The sequence below is a fragment of the Polypterus senegalus genome, chromosome 11, assembly GCF_016835505.1.
Source record: "Polypterus senegalus isolate Bchr_013 chromosome 11, ASM1683550v1, whole genome shotgun sequence".
Classification (NCBI taxonomy): domain Eukaryota; kingdom Metazoa; phylum Chordata; class Cladistia; order Polypteriformes; family Polypteridae; genus Polypterus; species Polypterus senegalus.
In genome coordinates this window covers 30,500,516-30,520,445 of record NC_053164.1, presented here as the reverse complement: position 1 = coordinate 30,520,445, position 19,930 = coordinate 30,500,516, and the positions used below count along the sequence as shown (strand labels likewise).

At 41.4% G+C, this 19,930-nt stretch overlaps 1 long non-coding RNA gene across 3 annotated transcripts in view; it reads right to left on the bottom strand.

The window, feature by feature from the left end:
* LOC120538793 overlaps positions 1-19,930 on the bottom strand; it is a 136,697-nt gene that overhangs the window by 5,929 nt on the left and 110,838 nt on the right. For 2 of the 3 annotated variants that reach the window (XR_005635510.1, XR_005635511.1), the window contains exons 6-7: positions 17,865-17,962; positions 5,630-5,901 (exon numbers count right to left, since the gene is read on the bottom strand). This is a non-coding gene — a long non-coding RNA (uncharacterized LOC120538793). The remainder of the gene's footprint in view (positions 1-5,629; positions 5,902-17,864; positions 17,963-19,930) is intronic. The other variant, XR_005635512.1, reaches the window with a different exon arrangement.

The following is a 19,930-nucleotide window of genomic DNA, read 5'->3' as shown; positions in this document are numbered from 1 at the left end:
ATACATCACGATTTGAACGTGGAAACGTTCTTACACAACATATGGTGGTACGCACCGTTTATACATGAGGCCCCTGGAGAGTACTAGTTTCGTATAGGATTTTTTTAGGTCTGCACCCCTGTTTTCACCATTTTGTGCAGCATTCACAGAGCCAGTGTGGACTAACCAAAAACAGAGATTTACTCTCAAACTCAAGCAACAGACTTTGTCCTCCATAAGCCCAAGACAAAAATGAGGAGAAGAATTTAAAATATAAAACCTCTGAACTGAGACAAAGGAACCATGAAACCTCCGGCTCACAATAAAAAGCAGTGTTCATTTATATTTGTAAATGTATTAACAAAAATCTAAAAAAAAGAGCGAAAACAATGGCAGATAAATCAAATACAAGGTATGGCCAATAAAGCAAACCCTAAATCCAAGGAATCCAGTCGTCAATCCAAAAATCAAATTCAAATAACAAAGCCATTACCAAAAAAAATTTAGAAGAAACAATTATAAAAAGCAAAATCATAAGAATTAACTACCGAAGAAGAAGCTATTACTCAGAGGGCTGGCTCTTAAATAGCAATGGGGAAGGATACCTGGCTACAGCATGATATAAAAATATATATTATGACACAACAAATACACACCAGAATGACTTAAAGAAAGAATACTAACAAGAAAGAAAACTTCTGACTTCACCAAAGCTAAAAGGAGCAGTCACAGACATAGTGAGACACTATTAAAGTGTATTTCCACAGCTATGAAGGAGCCTCAGTATTTTTGGGGGCTGAATGATTCATTGGCTGAAAGTTCTCCGTGTTTATAGAGAAAAGGGTTATAGAGAAAGGGTTCATAATGGCACTCAGTTTTGCTTCCATTCTTTTCAACACTACCACCTCCATGGGTTCCATAACTGACCCTGCCTTTCAAATAAGCTTATTGATTCAGTGGGCCTATCTTTAAGTGAAGTTACCAGCCCAGTACACCACAGCATAGAAAATCAAGTATGCCACTACTCACAATAAAGGAGTACAGCCAGATTAAAAAAAAGTCTGCTCTAACTTTTGCTACATAGTTCCTTGGTGTTATGGAACCAGTTCAGCCTGTCTTTGATATGGACCTCCAAGTACTTGTAGGAGTGGACCACCTCTACACCCGCTCCTTGAACAGAAACAGGACATAGAGGCTCTTTGGTGTAATGAAATTTAATAACCATTTCTTTGGTTTTGCTGATGTTGAACTGCAAAACAAAAGAGTTCTCCAACTGATTTCTATCCCCTGTCTCATCCCTCTTATTAATACCCGCATTACTGAAGGAGAGTCAGAAAATTTCTGCAAGTGTTTAATTTATAGTCCAAGTGTTTAGAGTGAAGACAACGTGGTGCTCCAGTGTTTCACATATCCACATCACAGACACAGTCCTTGAGCCTCACAAACTACGGTATGCCGGACAGATAGTTCATTATCCAAGATTTCACAGGCTCATTCACCTGCATATCTCTGAGTTTACTGCTTAACAGGGATGTCTGGATGGTGCTGAAGGTACTGAAGAAATCAAAAAACATAATCCACACAGTGCTGCCAGCTTTGTCCAGAGAACATGAGAACAAGCCTCATGGTGCAGACAAATAATTGCATCTTCCACTATAATCTTTCTCTGATAAGCTAACTGCAGTGGGTACAGATGATCTTTCACAAGGGGACTCATATAGTCCAGGACCAGTGTCTCAAGGGTGTTCATGATGTGAAACATAAATGCCATTGTTCTGTAGTCATTAGGCGAAGAGAAGAATACCATCTTTGGAACAGGAACAATGTAGGATGTTTACTACAGCAGCTGCACTTTCAGGAGCCTTAATGACAAAACAAGTGACAGAGGTCACCACAAAGCTGATCTAAACAGCACTTATGAACTCAAAGACTGACTCTATCGGTTACTGTGGCTTTTCCTGTGTGTAGACTCAACAGCTCTCTCCTCACTTGGTCATCAGTTATGGACATGCTGTGATAGCAGCTTTGATGCAGTAAGGATGGTGTGGGGGACTTTTTTCTTGGTGCAGATACAAGTATCTGGAAAGAGATGGTAGTGGAAGGAAGGAAAATCTATTGAAAAACTGATTCCTGTCCACATTCCCTTCTAGCAACCAAGTCTAAGCTTTAAAAATGTTGGCCCAGTTCAAGAAATTGGTCCAGATTTTGTTGAAAGTGTGCTAAAAATAATTGATATTTCTCTAATGTGTTTTCCAGAAAGGACCAGTACAAATTTGTCGGGACAAATGAAGTGTATATCTTATGAGTAATGCAGGCTATCTGAAATTGTCTATATACAGTAGTTCTAGTCCACCATGATTTAAGAAATACTGATATAATTAAAAATTACAGGGGTAAACTGTGTACTTTATTGTGTCAATTTCTTGAAACTGAAACTGTTTGGAAAATTCCACAAAAATACATCTCCTTCATATTGATTATCTGTTTTTATGAGTTCACATTTCCATGTTATCTTCACTACCATGTTACAAATGCTTATGCATAAAGGCATCATATACTTTTTATTGTGACTTAATGGCAGAACATTTACAGAGACTTGATATTACTTTGTGTTTTATGGCAGATTTAAATGATCTTGAATGACACATTGTGTTACTTTACAATGTTGTTATCTGTGTTGCAGAGAACCTTGTGATACCACGGAACCACGGAACCACAGGAACCAGCTAAACCTGGAGTGCTTCCAGATGCCCATGCAGCACTTCCACCACACCAGGAAGTGCTGCAGGAAGGTCATCAGGGAGCACCTGGAGCACATCTGAGTGCATTATAAAAGGGGCCGCCTCACTGTATTCAGGGAACCAGAGTTGGGTGGAAGAGGACGGAACTTGCGACTGGAGGAGTAGAGGCGGCAGAAAGTAAAAGTAAAACTAGAAGTAAAGGACTGAGATGCTGTGACTGTTTTGGTGTAATGTTTTGTGCAAGGAAAAGAACTGTAAAATAAACGTGTGTGCTTTTAGACATTGTGTGTCCTGGTGTCTGCCTGTGGCCGGGCTGAAACCTCACAATATGTAAAATGAAATTGATTCAAGGAATCATTAGGCTGCTCTGTGGCGTGGCACTGTCTCACAGTTCTAGAAGATCCCAGTGATTTGTTTCCTAGCCAAGGCACCACCTGTGTGGATTTTGCATTTTCTTCCCATGTCTGGGTTGGTTACTATCCAGTATTCCTTCCTCATCTAAAATGTGCATTAACTGGAGACCCTCAACTGGCCCAGAAGTTTTACTTTGTGCATAAGTTTTATGATGCCATTAAAGGCACTGTGTCACTCTTACCCAGAAGTAGGTTAGAAATGAATGGATTTTGTGAACTGTAGGGGTTCCACACACCAACCTCAAGACAAGTCCTGGGTTCCAAATAAAGATTATTAACAAGTACCTCTCACGCGCTTCTTGCAAAGGTTGCACATGTACTATTACATACAATATTCTTCTTCCTTCTCTTCATTTTTCCTCTACTTCCTCTCCTGCAGGCTCTGATTCCCTGAATAGAAGTTAGGTGGCTCCTTTTGTACAAGACCCGGGCATACTTCTGGTGTCAAAGTTTAGCCAATGGGAAGCACCTCCGGGTCAGGTGGGAGTTCCTCAAAAGAGGACAAGCATCTTTTGGCATCTCCTTCTAGTGTTACCTAGTGTTCTAGTGTTGCTTTTCTAGACAGGTCCCATGATACCCTGTGAGAGCACCACACTCCAGCCCACTTGGGATGCCAGTCCTTCCATATCGCCATTCATAATTTCTAATTCAGTAGTTTTCCCACATCTATGATCACAATCTGCTTTCATTTACTTCTCTATTACAATCTGTACAGAAGTGTACTTTTAGTATGAACACATACTTTGGTTAGTACCCCTACTAAACTTGCCAGTATTAAACTACACCTCCTCTCTAGCTAATCGTATTTGATTTCCATTCTCAAATGGGCTTAATCCAATTAAGACTTGTAGGGGGACAAACCCTGCAAGGGGAGCCAGTCCACTACAGTCTAGCCAATCTTAGCTGTTTCACATTAAGTATGAGTAATATTTCTTATGAATATTATAGTTTTGTTTTTGATAGTCAAGCCAGTGCTAGGTGGTACCCTGAATGCAAAATGTGCACACCCACTTCAAAGGAACAGTAGTTTTAGTGTAAACAGTGAAAACTACATTTTAAAAAAAGAATGCATAGGTTAATTCAGTTACAGTAGGTGGCGACATTTTCCAAAAAAAAAAAGAATGTAGCACAATTATGTGACAGTACCAAAAAGAAGTTTTACTCTCTGGGTGTTTATTTATTTATCCATCCATCCATTATCCAACCCACTATATCCTAACTACAGGGTCACGGAGGTCTGCTGGAGCCAATCCCAGCCAACACAGGGTGTAAGGCAGGAAACAAACCCTGGGCAGGGTGCCAGCCCACCGCAGGGCACACACACACCAAGCACACATTAGGGACAATTTAGAATCGCCAATGCACCTAACCTGCATGTCTTTGGACTGTGGGGGGAAACCGGAGCACCAGGAGGAAACCCACGCAGACACGGGGAGAACATGCAAACTCCACGCAGGGCGGACCCGGGAAGCGAACCCAGGTCTCCTTACTGCGAGGCAGCAGCACTACCCACTGCTCCACCATGCTGCCCTTTATTTATTTATTTGTCTTTGAAATTAAATTTTATAAAAGTAAATTATGTGCCATGGATGACATCATTGATGTCAAAAGTATAACATTTTGACTAAAATTAATGCAGTTTTCTTAATTTGTTGTGTTAAAGAATTCACCTTTGCACTCCACATCTGCTTCCAAATGACACACTGGGAAACAAATGCGGAAATCACATAGAGATGATATTGAGGAACTCAGACTCTGCATCACAGACTAGGTTAACTTTTGTGTTGACACCATAGTACCATCAATAGACAGAATGTTGATTTCCAAAGAAACAAGTGCTGGATTCTAAGGAGTTAAAAGGACTCCAAAATGAGAAAAAGAAAGCATTCAAATCCATTGACAATGAGGCTGAAGGATGCATAATGTATGTTTCTGAAAAAGCTGAGGGAAAGTAGGGAAGCTTGCAAAGCTAACATAGAAAACAACCTCTCTCAGAATAAAATGAAAGACATTTGGAATTGACTGGGCATAATTACTGGACTCATTCAATCCGGAACTTTCGTACTAGAAGTGGATATGGAGAAAGCTAATTCCCAGAAGCATTTTTTTTTTTTTTAGATTCCCCCTCCCCGCACTGCTAATTTCTTCCAAAAACCGGACTCCCCACACCATCCCTACAACATCAGCAACTCCTACCACGTCATCTGGAATGGGCAGTGAAGAGTCCACCTCTGACCATCAGTGTGGACTGTCCATACCTGAAGACCAAGTAAGGAGACAACTGAGGAAGCTACACACAGGAAAAACTACGGGACCAGATGGAGTCAGTCTTTGAGTTCTTAAAAGCTGTTCTGACCAACATTTGCTGTCCTCTTGTTACCTGTTCGGTCAGTCCCTAAGGCTCCAGAGAGTTCAGCTGCTTTAGAAAACACCCTGAATTGACCCAAAAAAGACAGGCACCTCTTCACCAAATGTCTGTAGACTAGTGCTACTTACGTATCACATCATGAAGACCTCGGAGAGAATTCTTCTTCTGTTAGCCCAACTGAACCCACTGCAGTTTGCCTATAGGACAAAATCTGGATTAGTGGATATGATTATCAATCTGCTCCACAAGACTTATTCTTACCTGGACAAGCTGGCAGCACTGTGAAGATGATGTTTTTTGATTTTCCAGTCCCTTCAGTACCATCTAGCCATCGTTGTTAAGGGGTAAACTCAGAGATTTGTAGCTGGATGAGCCTATGGAGTCCTTGATAATGGATAATCTGTTGGGTAGAACACAGGTTATGAGACTCAAGGACTGGGTTTCTGATATGAATGTGAACAATACTGGAGCACCACAAGCAACAATTCTGTCTCCTTTTCTCTTCACTCTGTACACCTTTGACTATAAATACGGTACAACACCAGGTCATGTCACCTGCAGAAATTCTCGGATAATTGTGCACTTGTACGGTGTATTGTTCAATGGGATGAGGCAAATGACAGGAGTCAGGTGGGGAACTTTGATTCTTGATACAGAAAGAATTGTCTGCATCTTAACAACAGTAAAACCAAGGAACTGGTTATTGACTTTCACCGCACCAAAGGACCTCTATGTCTGGTCACCATTTAGGGAGTGGATGTAGAGGTGGTCCACTCCTACAAATACTATACAATTGCAGGTTGGACTGGTCTTGGAACACAGAGGAACTATATAAGAAAGGGCAGAACAGCCTCTTTTTCCTTAGGAGACTGCATTCCTTTAATGTGGATAGCGACATCCTTTACATCTACAACTCTGTGATGGCTAGTGTGATTTTCTACACTCTGGTGGTGTTGGGCTGGTAATATCACTTCAAAAGAGGCCCACTGAATCAACAATCTAAGAGAAAAACACGAGCACAAATATGGGACACACTTTTACTCCCTGGAAGTATTAACAAAGGAGAGTATTAAAACAAAATATATTCCAAATGCAATCCATTATGAGCAATGCTGTACATCCCCTCTCTGACACACTTAACACTGAAGAATTTCAGTCAACAAATTATTTAACAGAAATGTGTCAAGAAACGTTACTGGGGTGAGTAGAAGCAGCACTCTGAGAGCCCCCTGCTCTGTGGCATTAAAAGAATGTGATGCATGTTCTTATTGAAACTCACCTCTGATTTTCCATTCTCTAATTTTTGAAAAACTGAAACAAATTCATTAATTGGCTCTTGCATCATTACCATGTATACTTCCATCCATCCATTATCCAAACCGCTATATCCCAACTACAGGGTCATGGGTTCTGCTGCAGCCAATCTTAGCCAACACAGGGCACAAGGCAGGAAACAACCCCCAGGCAGGGTGCCAGCCCACCACAAGGCACACCAAGCACACACTAGGGACAACTGAGAATCGCCAATGCAACCACCCTGCATGTCTTTGGACTGTCGGAGGAAACTGGTGCACCCGGAGGAAACCCATGCAGACACAGGGAGGACCCGGGAAGCGAACCCGGATCTCCTAACTGCGAGGCTGCAGCACCACCGTGCCGCCCCATGTATACTTATTGAACTTTATTTTAACATTTTTTTCTTTCTTGTCTCCTCACATTTTTCACTGGGACTTTTATTACATTTCCTATTGCTTGTAAATTTTGTCATAAAACTTTTCCAAACACTAACAATTACACTTGATTGCTCAACTGTTGCTATAACTATCCTACTTCTAGAAGTTTTATCCATTTTTGAATGAGTAATTTTTTATCTGCTCAGATATCTACTATTATTACATTCAAATTTTTTTTTTTTTGTAGTTTAACTGATGTAGATGTTGAACGAGATTACAATCACTGGATTCATGCAGATCAGTGGCATCCATATACTGCATTTATGTCTTTTACAGAACACTGAGTCAACACAGACCTTTCTTGTTATGGCTTTGGCATACTTACTTAAAAACTAGTAATGATTACACCCATAATTTCCTGTCCTTTTGTTATAGTATTTCCTAGTGTTTCAAGGTTTACACTTGAGTATACCAAGTTATAATAACACAAATACTCTTAACTAAACTCACTTTGTAAATCATTTTAATATAAATGCTTTATGCCATTAAAATTTCAAATGCCTTCCTATTCCGGCACTGTGCCAAATGATTTATTACACTATTAAATCAAATCAGTTTGCTTGCCCTACTGCAGCTCCAAATGTTTAATCACATAATAAAATCGAATGAATCTACTTCCTCTGCTGCAACACCAAATGTTTTACCATGGAAATGCTTTTGGGAACACCTTTTCTTAAAAAACAAATCATGTTTTATCAAAAGCACAATTTTTATTCCTGTACGTCACAGTTATATTTTACACCTCTGTCGTTACTCCCCACCCATGAGAAATAGAACTAAGTCAGCAGATTAAAACTTTAAGCTAGAAAAAATAAGTAAAAAGATAAATTAATAAATAAATACAAATAAATAGAGTAAAAAAAAGAGGGGAGAGAACCTGCTTCCTCAATTTAAATGCTTATTCTAAAATGGTATTGATTAGTTCCTGGCAGGTTTTGAAAAAGTTTTGTACAGATCCTGTAAGTGAGAATTTGATTTTTTACAGTTTCAACTTCTTCCCATGGGCTCACCAACTATGGGAGGGGCCAAGGAGGTTGGCTGCAGTGTGAGTTGGGTGGTGGCCGAAGGCGGGACCTTGGCGGTCTGATCCTCGGCTACAGAAACTGGCTCTTGGGACGTGGAATGTCACCTCTCTGAAGGGGAAGGAGCCTGAGCTAGTGCGCGAGGTCAAGAGGTTCCAGCTAGATATAATCGGGCTCACCTCAACACACTGCTTGGAGTCTGGAACCAATCTCCTTGAGAGGGGCTGGACTCTCTACCACTCTGGAGTTGCCCCCGGTGAGAGGCGCCGAGCAGGTGTGGGCATACTTATTGCCCCCCGACTTGGAGCCTGTGATTGGGGTTTGCCCCGGTGGATGAGAGGGTAGCCTCCCTCCGCCTTCGGGTGGGGGGACGGGTCCTGACTGTTGTTTATGCGTATGCCCGACAGCAGTTTGGAGTATCCACCCTTTTGGAGTCTCTGGAGGGGTGCTAGAGGGCATACCTTCTGGGATTCCCTCGTTCTGCTGGGAGACTTCAATGCTCATTTGGGCAATGACAGTGAGACCTGGAAGGGCATGATTGGGAGGAATGGCACCCCCCGATCTGAACCCGAGTGGTGTTTTGTTATTGGACTTCTGTGCTCATCACGGATTGTCCATAACGAACACCATGTTCAAGCATAGGGGTGTTCATATGTGCACTTGGCACCAGGACACCTTAGGCCTCAGTTCGATGATCGACTTTGTGGTCGTGTCGTCGGACTTGCGGCCACATGTCTTGGATACTTGGGTGAAGAGAGGGGTGGAGCTGTCAACTGATCACCACCTGGTGGTAAGTAGGCTTCAATGGTGGGGAAGAATGCTGGTCAGGCCTGGTAAGCCCAAACGTGTTATGAAGGTCTGCTGGGAACGGCTGGCAGAGTCCCCTGTCAGAAGTAGCTTCAACTCCCACCTCGGCAGAACTTCGACCACGTCCCGAGGGAGGTGGGGGACATTGAGTCCAAATGGGCCATGTTCCGTGCCTCTATTGTTGAGGTGGCTGACCGGAGCTGCGGCCATAAGGTGGTCGGTTCCTGTCGTGGCAGAAATCCCAGAACCCGTTGGTGGACACCGGCAGTGAGGGATGCAGTCAAGCTGAAGAAGGAGTCCTATAGGACCTTTTGTCCTGTGGGTCTCTGGAGGCAGCTGTTTGGAACCGGCAGGCCAAGCTGAATGTGGCTTCGGTGGTTGCTGAAGCAAAAACTCGGGCATGGGAGGAGTTTGAGGTGGCCATGGAGAACGACTTTCAGACGGCTTCGAGGAGATTCTGGTCCACTGTCCGGCATCTCAGGAGGGTGAAGCAGTGCAGTGTCATCACCGTATATGGTAGGATGGTGCGCTGCTGACCTCGACTCGGGACGTTGTGGGTCGGTGGGGAGTACTTCGAAGACCTCCTCAATCCCACTAACATGCCTTCCAATGAGGAAGCAGAGCCTGGGGACTCTGAGGTGGGCTCTCCCATCTCTGGGACTGAAGTCACTGAGGTGGTCAAAACCTCCTTGGTGGCAGGGCCCGGGGTGGATGAGATCGCCGGAGTTCCTCAAGGCTCTGGATGTTGTAGGACTGTCTTGGTTGACACATCTCTGCAACATTGCATGGACATCGGGGACAATGCCTTTGGATTGGCAGGCTGGAGTGGTAGTCCCCTCTTTAAGAAGCGGGACAGGAGGGTGTGTTCCAACTGTAGAGGGATCACACTCCTCAGCCTCCCTGGAAAAGTCTATTCGGGGGTTCTGGAGAGGAGGGTCCATCAGATAGTCGAACCTCGGATTCAGGAGGACAGTGTGGTTTTCGTCCTGGTCGCGAACAGTGGACCAGCTCTTCACCCTTAGCAGAGTCCTGGAGGGTGCATGGGAGTTTGCCCAACCAGTCTACATGTGTTTTGTGGACTTGGAAAAGGCATTCGACCGTGTCCCTCGGGAATCCTGTGGGGGTGCTCCGGAAGTATGGGGTACCGGACCCCCTGATAAGAGCTGTTCGGTCCCTGTACAACCGGTGTCAGAGCTTGGTCCGCATTGCTGGCAGTAAGTCGAGCCCGTTTCCAGTGAGAGTTGGACTCTGCCAGGGCTGCCCTTTGTCACCGATTCTGTTCATAACTTTTATGGACAGAATTTCTAGCGCAGCCAGGGTGTTGAGGGGGTCTGGTTTGGTGGACTCAGGATTGGGTCACTGCTTTTTGCAGATGTTGTTGTCCTGTTTGCTTTATCAGGCCGTGATCTTCAGCTCTCTCTGAATCGGTTCGCAGCTGAGTGTGAATTGGCTGGGATGAGAATCAGCACCTCCAAATCCGAGACCATGGTCCTCAGCCGAAAAGGGTGGAGTGCCCTCTCAGGGTTGAGGGAGAGATCCTGCCCCAAGTGGAGGAGTTCAAGTATCTCGGGGTCTTGTTCACGAGTGAGGGAAGAATGGAGCGTGAGATCGACAGGCAGATCGGTGCGGCGTCCGCAGTGATGCAGGCTCTGCATCGGTCTGTCGTGGTGAAAAAGGAGCTGAGCCATAAGGCAAAGCTCTTAATTTACCGGTCGATCTATGTTCCTACCCTCAACTATGGTCATGAGCTATGGGTAGTGACCGTAAGAACGAGATCGCGAATACAAGCGGCTGAAATAAGTTTCCTCCGCGGGGTGTCTGGGCTTTCCCTTAAAGATAGGGTGAGAAGTTCAGTCATCCAGGAGGGGCTCAGAGTAGTGCCGCTGCTCCTCCGCATCGAGAGGAGTCAGATGAGGTGGATTGGGCATCTAATCAGGATGCCTCCTGGACACCTCCCTGGTGAGGTTTTCTGGGCACGTCCAACTTGGAGGAGGCCCCGGGGAAGACCTAGGACACGCTGTAGGGACTATGTCTACCGGCTGGCCTGGGAACGCCTTGGGATTCTCACGGAAGAGCTAGAAGAAGTGGCCAGGGAGAGGGAAGTCTGGGCCTTTCTACTCAAGCTGCCCCCGCGACCTGACCTCGGATAAGTAGAAGAGGATGGATGGACAGTTTCAACTTATCCACTGACTTAAAATAGGAGAGTCAGGATTCCAGGTGAGCAAGATAAGTCTATGTGCCAATAGTGTAGTAAAGACAATTACTGCTTGTTTGTCCTTCTCCACTTTAAGCCCATCTGGGAGTCCACCAAACACAGCTGTTCGTGGATTAGGAGGGATTGTGACACCAAGGTGGTCTGAAAAGCATTTAAAGATTTTGGTCCAGAATGTTGTTAATTTGGTGCAGGCCCAAAACATGTGACCCAGTGAGGCTAGAACTTGATTGCAACGTTTGCAGGTTGGATCTTGCACCTGAAAACATTTTGGACAATTTTAAACATTGACATATGTGCTCGATAGATGATTTTAAGATGAATAATTATATGCTTTGCGCATATGGAGCTCGAGTGAATTCTGTGCATTGCTACAATCCACTCATTTTCTGAGATGCTTATTGCTTATTCTTGCACTCATTAACATTTAGGGATATACAGTTTACAGATGCAATGCATCCGGCATTAGAGTTCATAAGACTTCATCCAGGTATAACTGTTAATGTAGCTTCTGTCCCATTCCCTGATTGACCTAGCTGAGAAAACAGCTCAGTTTCTCAAACCTCAGCGATAAAATACAGCAAAACATACAAGCAGGAAAGCTGGTTTAGTACATTTTAATCTTAAAATCTTAATCTTATTATCGTAAAGTAGTGCAATTAATGAAAGCAAAGCAAAAATGTGGCTATTAAACCATACAACATGATAGTGCTAGATATTCAGTCTCCTAGGCGGTACTTAATCTTGCAGTTAAACAGTTTCTTTCTAGTCAGCTCTCTCTCATCTGCTCTCTTCTTAGCCAGCTCATTGTCTGAATTTATACACCTTTCTTATTGTCCCTTTCTGATTGGTTCATGCTCATAATTCTAACACCTGTGGTACATTCCTCAAGCTTTCTTTCTGGATTGAGGTAATGGGTGCTAAAGTTTCCTTGTCTCTGATATTCTGAGGTCATAACCAGTCAGAAGCAAAATGCTTGTGTCACTTTGCACTCAGATGCATCGCCTACATATTCCACCAAGCTCGACAAATGGCAAACCCAGTGCAGCATTACTAAAAATTCTTATCAATGATAGCATTCCTAAATATTTTGTGGGCTATGGTGAAGAAATTTGTAAAATCATAAAACACAGCTGTTCTTATCTGTGAAACACATATGCCTGAAAACTCAGGTCCTACAATGCCTTTACACTTTTCACTTGGTGTATTTGTAAACTGTCAGAAAGCTGCTTGTTTCCTTTTAGCAACCAAGTCAAATCTATCCTTTAAATGCACTATATAGACAAGTATCAACCAAGTAAAACAACAGTAACAAAGCCAGTTTCAGAAAATAAATACATTTTGTGCAGTCCTTAACTCAGTAAGTTTCTGTTTATTTCAGAACAATTTTAGTATCCACTAGCTGAAATACCCAGCGTTGCCCTGGAGGAAAATAAAGTGTTTTTTATTTCAATTGTTTTCGAAAAATATACCATATATACTCACATATAAGTCAGGTCTTGAAATCTGAAAAATGGATCATAAAATCAGACCCCGACTTATACGCTCGTTCAAAAATGTGACAATTAATTTTTTTTTTTGCATTATCTTGCCTCCTCCAATCTCGCACCAGTTTCTCAGACGCATTGAATTTTGTTATAGCAGCGCAGTTACCAATTTCTTTTGCTGCTTCAACGAAGTTTAATTTAAAACCAGCTTCATATTTTCTTCTGATGGAACGCTGCATTATAAATAACGCATGCTCTTACAATAAAGGCGTATGAGGGTGTGAGATACAAAAAACACAAATCAGTGCAAACATTGCTTATGAATAGTTCGGATATTACCGTGTGGTCACGTAAGCATGACAGTGAGAGAGGTTAGGAGCACATGCTGATACAGCGCATTGCCGCACCCACATAGAAAAAAAAGCTGTGTGCGTCATGGTTACTCTCTCAGGTGGGCGTTAGCATATCATAATCTCTTGGAAACAACAGCGCGAGTTTTCCGCATTCGATTTATACAACCGACATTATAAAATACCAGAAATTATATGGTAAAATCCAGTCCCGACTTATCCGTGAGAGAACTTATCTGCAACTATATATAGTAATATATACAACTTTAAAAATAAAAATAAATTAACAAACAATGAAGACTCACAAATGTGCTTGTCTTGCGGTCTTTATATGTTATCATCCAGTTGACGCTCATAACCGGCCAACTCTATTTAATATCAAAAGCAAACAGGGGTGCAGTGGTGCTCAAACATAAAGAATGCTAGCAGCCACTTCCAGTTCGCTCCTCTGGTGGGTCGTTCCGAGTGTCAACTGGATGATAACATGCATACAAGACAGAAAGATCACACCCCACCCAGAAGGGGGTGGTTTAGGGTTGATTTCACCCTTTTAGTATTTTTAGTCAACCAATGAGAAACATGTGTGCTAAGTTTCATGAAAATTGCTCCAGCTGATCGGACGTGATGCTGGAACATACATACATACACACATTGACTTTTATATATATACATGTATAGACTACAAAAAGCGTTTCTCTTTACCACCACGTTGGGATTGCACAATACACTTTCAGAGTCATTTCACTTGGCTGTGGAGAGTAATTGCAATTTAAAGCGGCAAGCTTGGCAGCTGCATAAGTGATGTGATCTTTGTAAGCCTTCACAGTGTATAGAAATGTTGGGAACCAAGGGCTACTAGCCTAAAAAGATACAAAATTGACCTTGATGACAGATTTAAACAACAACCTCAAAACAGAGGATGATTAATTCTAAAAAAGGGAGGCGAGCTTGGTATGATAGTTCACTGGAGACTGGAAGAGGCCACTCCTGTGTGTGTGTGTGAGTGGTAGGATGGGAGATCGGAGTTAAGAGCAGTTTTTTTTCTTTTTGAGAAAAGTCAGTAAGCCAATCCAACTGACAAGCTGCGAACAGTGTTTGTGAAACTGTTGTGATTGGTGTAATTGATTCTTTTTTTCTGCCTGATATACAGTAGAGTGTTTTTGTTCTTCTATGAACCTTGCCTTCACTTTGTAATTTTTTACCATCTTTCCATGACATCCTGTTGGATTCTTGCAAGCGCTCGTATTTAGTGAGTCTGACTTTGACCATTCTGCAGTTCCCCAGAAGGGTGTGGTGTGTGACAGCATCGGCAAGAGCACTTAATAGTGTCAACAAAGGCATTTCTTTGTCAACCAAGTTTGGATCGATTTAATGATTTGTGTGCTTATTTTCTGCATGTTTCCTTTAACAGTTTTTTGACTCAACTTCTGACTAATTACTTTTGATTTAAGTTTAGCATTTTCTGCTTTGTTTGAAATATCATTTTTTTCTCTCTCCTTTCTGGTATTGACCCTTGCACATATTTTTGATCTTAATTCATCTCCCGACCCCTTTCATTAAAAATATTTCCCTGACTTCTGCCGAGTCAGAACAGAAAGAAGTTTCAGGGAAACAATCAATTTCTCTTGTGTTGTGTGTACCTGATGAATTAGCATTTTCCTTGGATGTTTTACTTTAAATAAACTCATACTTTGATAACTGGGTTGATTGACACCATGAGATACTTTCCTTCTAAAACTGTCTGTATTAAGACAATTTGTTTATTCTAAATATTTATATTCTTTTTATTTTATTGTCAGGTTCTATTTTTGAGTACAGGGGGTCCTCTGGTTCCGTTCCTACAACAGTGATGTAAACCGAATTTTGGTGTAAGTCGAAACACACCCTAGTCTAAGTCACTTACCTATCCTAACACATTTGCAAAATTATAATCTAGAACATAAAAATACAACTAAGCCACAGAAAAAGTAAAAGGACATAAATATACAATACTGTACACTGTACACAGAAAAAATTTGTGTAAAAAAATCCTTACCTTTATTCCTTCTCATGTCTCAATTTTTTTAAAGTTTTTATGGAAGTGAGTATTGTAAATTCGAAACGTCTTATGTCGAGACTCCCTGTACATACAGTATATTAATTAATATTACTGTCTAACACCTTATAAACTGGCTTGTACTAAGCCAATGTTTCCCAACCATTTTTTTTTGTGGTGACACACTTAATGTAACCAAAAACATCCCAAGGCAAACAACTATTTTACTAATCACAAACTCATTAGATCTCATACATGTGCTCAACTGCCTGAAGGACTGGAACTACCACAGAAGCCAGTAAAAAAAGCAGCTTTCACAGGTACAACACTTAGTGAGCACTTTGGTCTCAAATCCCAGCTACTTGTATGCCCACTATATGCCAGCACTGTGAGGTTCGCTAGTGACCACACACCCAGGGCAGATGGACTCTAGCAGCCTGAAGATGGATCTGAAGTGCTCCAAGTGCTGTGTCTGCAACATTGCGATCTCAGAGCTGCTTTTATGCCAGCTTCTCCAGGTACACATATCCTCCTCAGAAATTTGTCCCTCTCTGCTTCAGATCCAAGTGCCCTACACTATTATTTCCATGGCACACCTACGGTAGGTATCTCTCCTGGCACATCACTGTGCTGTGGCACACTGGTTAAAAACACTGTTCTACACTCCTGACTCTTTCATTCTCTAGCTGACAGTTCTTAACTGTCCTGTATCTGTGCCTTTCCAATACTTCAGTGCCCCTTCCATTTGTCACCCAGCCCACCATTATACAGCCATATGAAAAAGTAAGTACACCCCATGAACTGTTTTTTCTTTTTTTAACAAATGGACATTGCAAGATGCGACCTTCATTTAAACCATACCTCTAAATATAGGTGATGTAAATAAAAAAAAGCAATATTTGACCTTGCAATCAATTTATTCAACAAAGAATAAACAGATATGCCATTTTTTGTTTGTGGAAAAAAGTGAGCCCCCACAATGGCTCTAGTAGCTGGTATTGGTCCCTCCAGTTAGCATTTCCTTTAACTGTCTACCAGTCTCTGACATCAACTAGAAGAAGGTTTTTTATACTCCTCCATGCAGAATTCTTTCAGCTGTGTGATGTTTCAAGGTTTTCTTGCATGCAAAGCCCATTTCAAAACCCCCGACAGCATCCCGATAGGAATTAGATGCAGGCTTTTACTTGGCCATTCCAGAACCTTTCGTTTCTCTCTTTTCGACCAGATCCTTGGTGGATTTACTGGTATGTTTGGGATCACTGTCAAATTGTAAGGTCCACTTTTGAGTGAGTTTCAGTCTTCTGACAGATGATCTCATATTATCATCAAACACCCCCTGGATACAATGAAGAATTCACACTGGATTCAATGGTGGTGAGTTTTCTTGAACCCAATGCAGCAAAGCTATACTAAACCATAACATTTCCAAGACCAGGCTTTATAGCTGATATCAGGTTCTTCGGGTAAAATGCCGTGCTTTGTTTTTAACAAACATATCTCTGGTACTGTGGCCAAATAAACTGTCTTTGCTTTGTTTGCCCAGAAGACATAGTTTCAGACATCCTGGTCTTTGCCTAGGTATTCATGGGCAAGCCTTTCCCTGATGTTCCTTTTGGACAGCAAAGGTTTCCTCCTAACGCACCTCCCATATCAATCTAACTTGTACAGCCTCCTTTCATCAGCAGAGACATCAACAGTGGCAACAGCGACCGTTATAAAGTCTGTGATTTTTAGAGACTCCTTTAAACATCTTGCATGCTGCCCTCGGGCTGAACTTACTGGGGTGGTCTGGCCTGAACAATTTGGCAGTTGTTTGACATCTTCTCCACTTGCAGATGATCTTCCAGACAGTAAAATGATTGACTGAATGGTTTGGAGATGTTTTTAAATTCCTTCCTAGACATTTAGGCATCTACTGTATAACCTTCTTTCTGAAATCCCCAGAGAGCTCTGTCAATGTCAGCATGGTGACAGCACACAATTAAACAACAAAGAGAAGCCAAACCAGATATCTGCGGTTCAAGTAAGATAGGGTCAGCCAAGATCCTCTCTAATTATGTTCTTGTCATTTGCACCCAATTCTAATTTTGAGGATTTGATATTGTGATAAATGGAGGGGCGAAATACTTTTTCCACATGCAAAATTTGCATTTATGTTTACTGAAATGATACAATGGACTACAAAATGTAAATGCTGCATGGTGTTTGTTACATTATTGTTACATCATCTGTATCTGTACATAACTGTTTAAATGAATATCAAATCTTGATATGTCTACATATGTTAAAAAACAAAATGATTTTTAAGGAGTCAGCTTACTTTAACACATCTCAATTGCCTTAATGCTAAACAGACTTTACCCTACATGATACTAAGCCTTTTCTAGACTACAGTATAGCATAGGCCGTTTTTTGTACTTCAGATTTTCATTTACCTCTTAAAACCTGCCTTTCAGAAATTACAGAAAACTCCTATTTGTAATTTTTTTCACCGTGAAACAATAGCAACTGGATCCACCCAAACTCCAGCCTGGAGGTCATTCACACACTCTGGGGTATACCCTTTCTGTGCACCAGGAAGACAATACACAATAAACATTTGTTTTCATGTTATTCACTCCATAAACAGAGCAAGCTTAGCTATTAGAAACATTGCTTCTTACTGTATTAGACACTAAAGGTTTAAAAGATTTTTAAAATCATCCAATCAGGCTTACCCAGCTGTGCTGAACAAAGTGTTGCCCACCTGCAGACAGTTCCAGACATGAGGTGACCACCTTACCAGAACCCACTCTCTTTGTTGGTGGAAATCAACCTAAACATCAATTAAAATATAATATTAAAGACATAAATGAATTAATTGTGCAGCAGAATAAAATACAAGGTAGGTAAACTTTTCTTTTAGAATATGATTATAGCATTCAATTCTAATCTTATTCTCTGTTCAGGAAATCCACACTATTGAGTGCTGTTGACTTTAAAATTTCCATAAGAGAGACTATGACTGGATAGTTTTAAACAATGAAACATTTTTATCAACATTCAGCTAACTTCAGGTTAAACTAAGTAAGAATGTTTCAGCTGATTGTCAAGGTGAGTAATTGTGCTTGGCACTTGATTAAATTTATTTAGCTGTCTTATTTCTGCTTTCAACACGTTTAAATTACTCAGAGCACCTCTAGCTATTTTTCTGTCACTTTTTTTTTGCCTGTGTTATAGTGTTATGTATTTTAATGCATTTCAAGACAAGTTTTTTTTTTAAAAAAAAGCAAGCATAGTTTTACTATGTTGGAGTTATGTGAAAATATTCTCACACTACATTATATGCTATAAATACAGCAAATCTTTGTTTATGCCAAAACAACCACACATTCACTACAAACTGTACTATAGAAAAGATCTGTAAAACAGAGCACTGGGCATGTTAAAATGTTAAAGCACGGTCCTTGTAAAATATCACAATTCTGCCTCATATGAGCCGATCAAGATCCCCTAGCAGAAATCACAATGATTTCTCTGACTGAGTTACTGAGTCATCCACGGTACTATATAGATCTGTCAATGGGTGTCCAAACTCCTTATAAAGCAAAGAGAAAGGATTTGTGCACTCTGTCTCAGCTCAGAAATCGATAAAGACATAACAAAAGGAAACCTACACTTATAGATCCCCCTTAATCATTAGCGATAGCACAAAATATGTAGACTGGCAATAGATAATACACTGCTATGTATGTATGTATGTTCTCAAACCCAATTTTGGCTAATGGAGGGTTCAAGACTACCTTGCAAATACTTGACACAAGATAAAAAGAAATAGTTCAGGACAAAGTGCCAGTCTATCACAAAGCCATGCTTACATTTACAGAAGGCAAGTTTGGAATTACCAGGTAATCAAATTTGTCTTCGAAAACACAGCCAATGACTAGGCCACCATACTGCACTACTGGAGGTCATAAAAGATTTTCAGCTTAGGGCTGGACGATATGGACTTAAATTGATTTTGTGATTATTTTGACTCAAAAGGGGATATTTGACATATTTCAATATGTTCTTAAAACATCTTAAAGGCCAAAGGTCAGCAACATGTATATAAATATATATACTTTGTAGTCCGAGTCCCAGTCTGATTGTATGGGTGGTTACCTAACAGGTAATGCATGTGGTTGGTCTGCCAGTCTGCAAACATCCGCCATGGGCCCTCTCAGTTGCAAGAAGCAGATCATAGAATGTTACATAGTTTACTTTTAAAGAATGCAAAGAGTCCGCAACACGTGTTTTCCCCTTATTTTGGGCTCATCAGGCGTACACACTCCACTGCACCCCTCACAGGGATCGAACCTCGGATGTCAGCGTCAGAGGAGAAGCCTCTTTACACTGCGCCATGGCGTGTGGTTCGTTTATATGACAGCCTGGAGATCAGAGTAAATACATTCGTGGTCTTTAAAAACTGAGGCACTCAGGGGATAGTTGAAATCAATGCTGAATTCACTGAATGTATATTTGTATATCAATATTCCAAATAAGATGATTATTATTTAGGATGTTTCTAGGTATTGATATTCAGTTTCTATTTCTACCTTTCTTCTCCAGAACAATGATGAGTGAACATGCAGAGTTCTGCCTGTTCAAGTCAAAAAGTACTCCTTCTCCAGTCTTACAAAAGTAATAGTGGCAAGATGAAACATAAATATGAAAACAACACCTCTCATACTGTGTAAGAAACTGTCAAGATAAACATTTTTATTATATTTACTTTTATCTTTTGGAGATAGCATTTCAGACA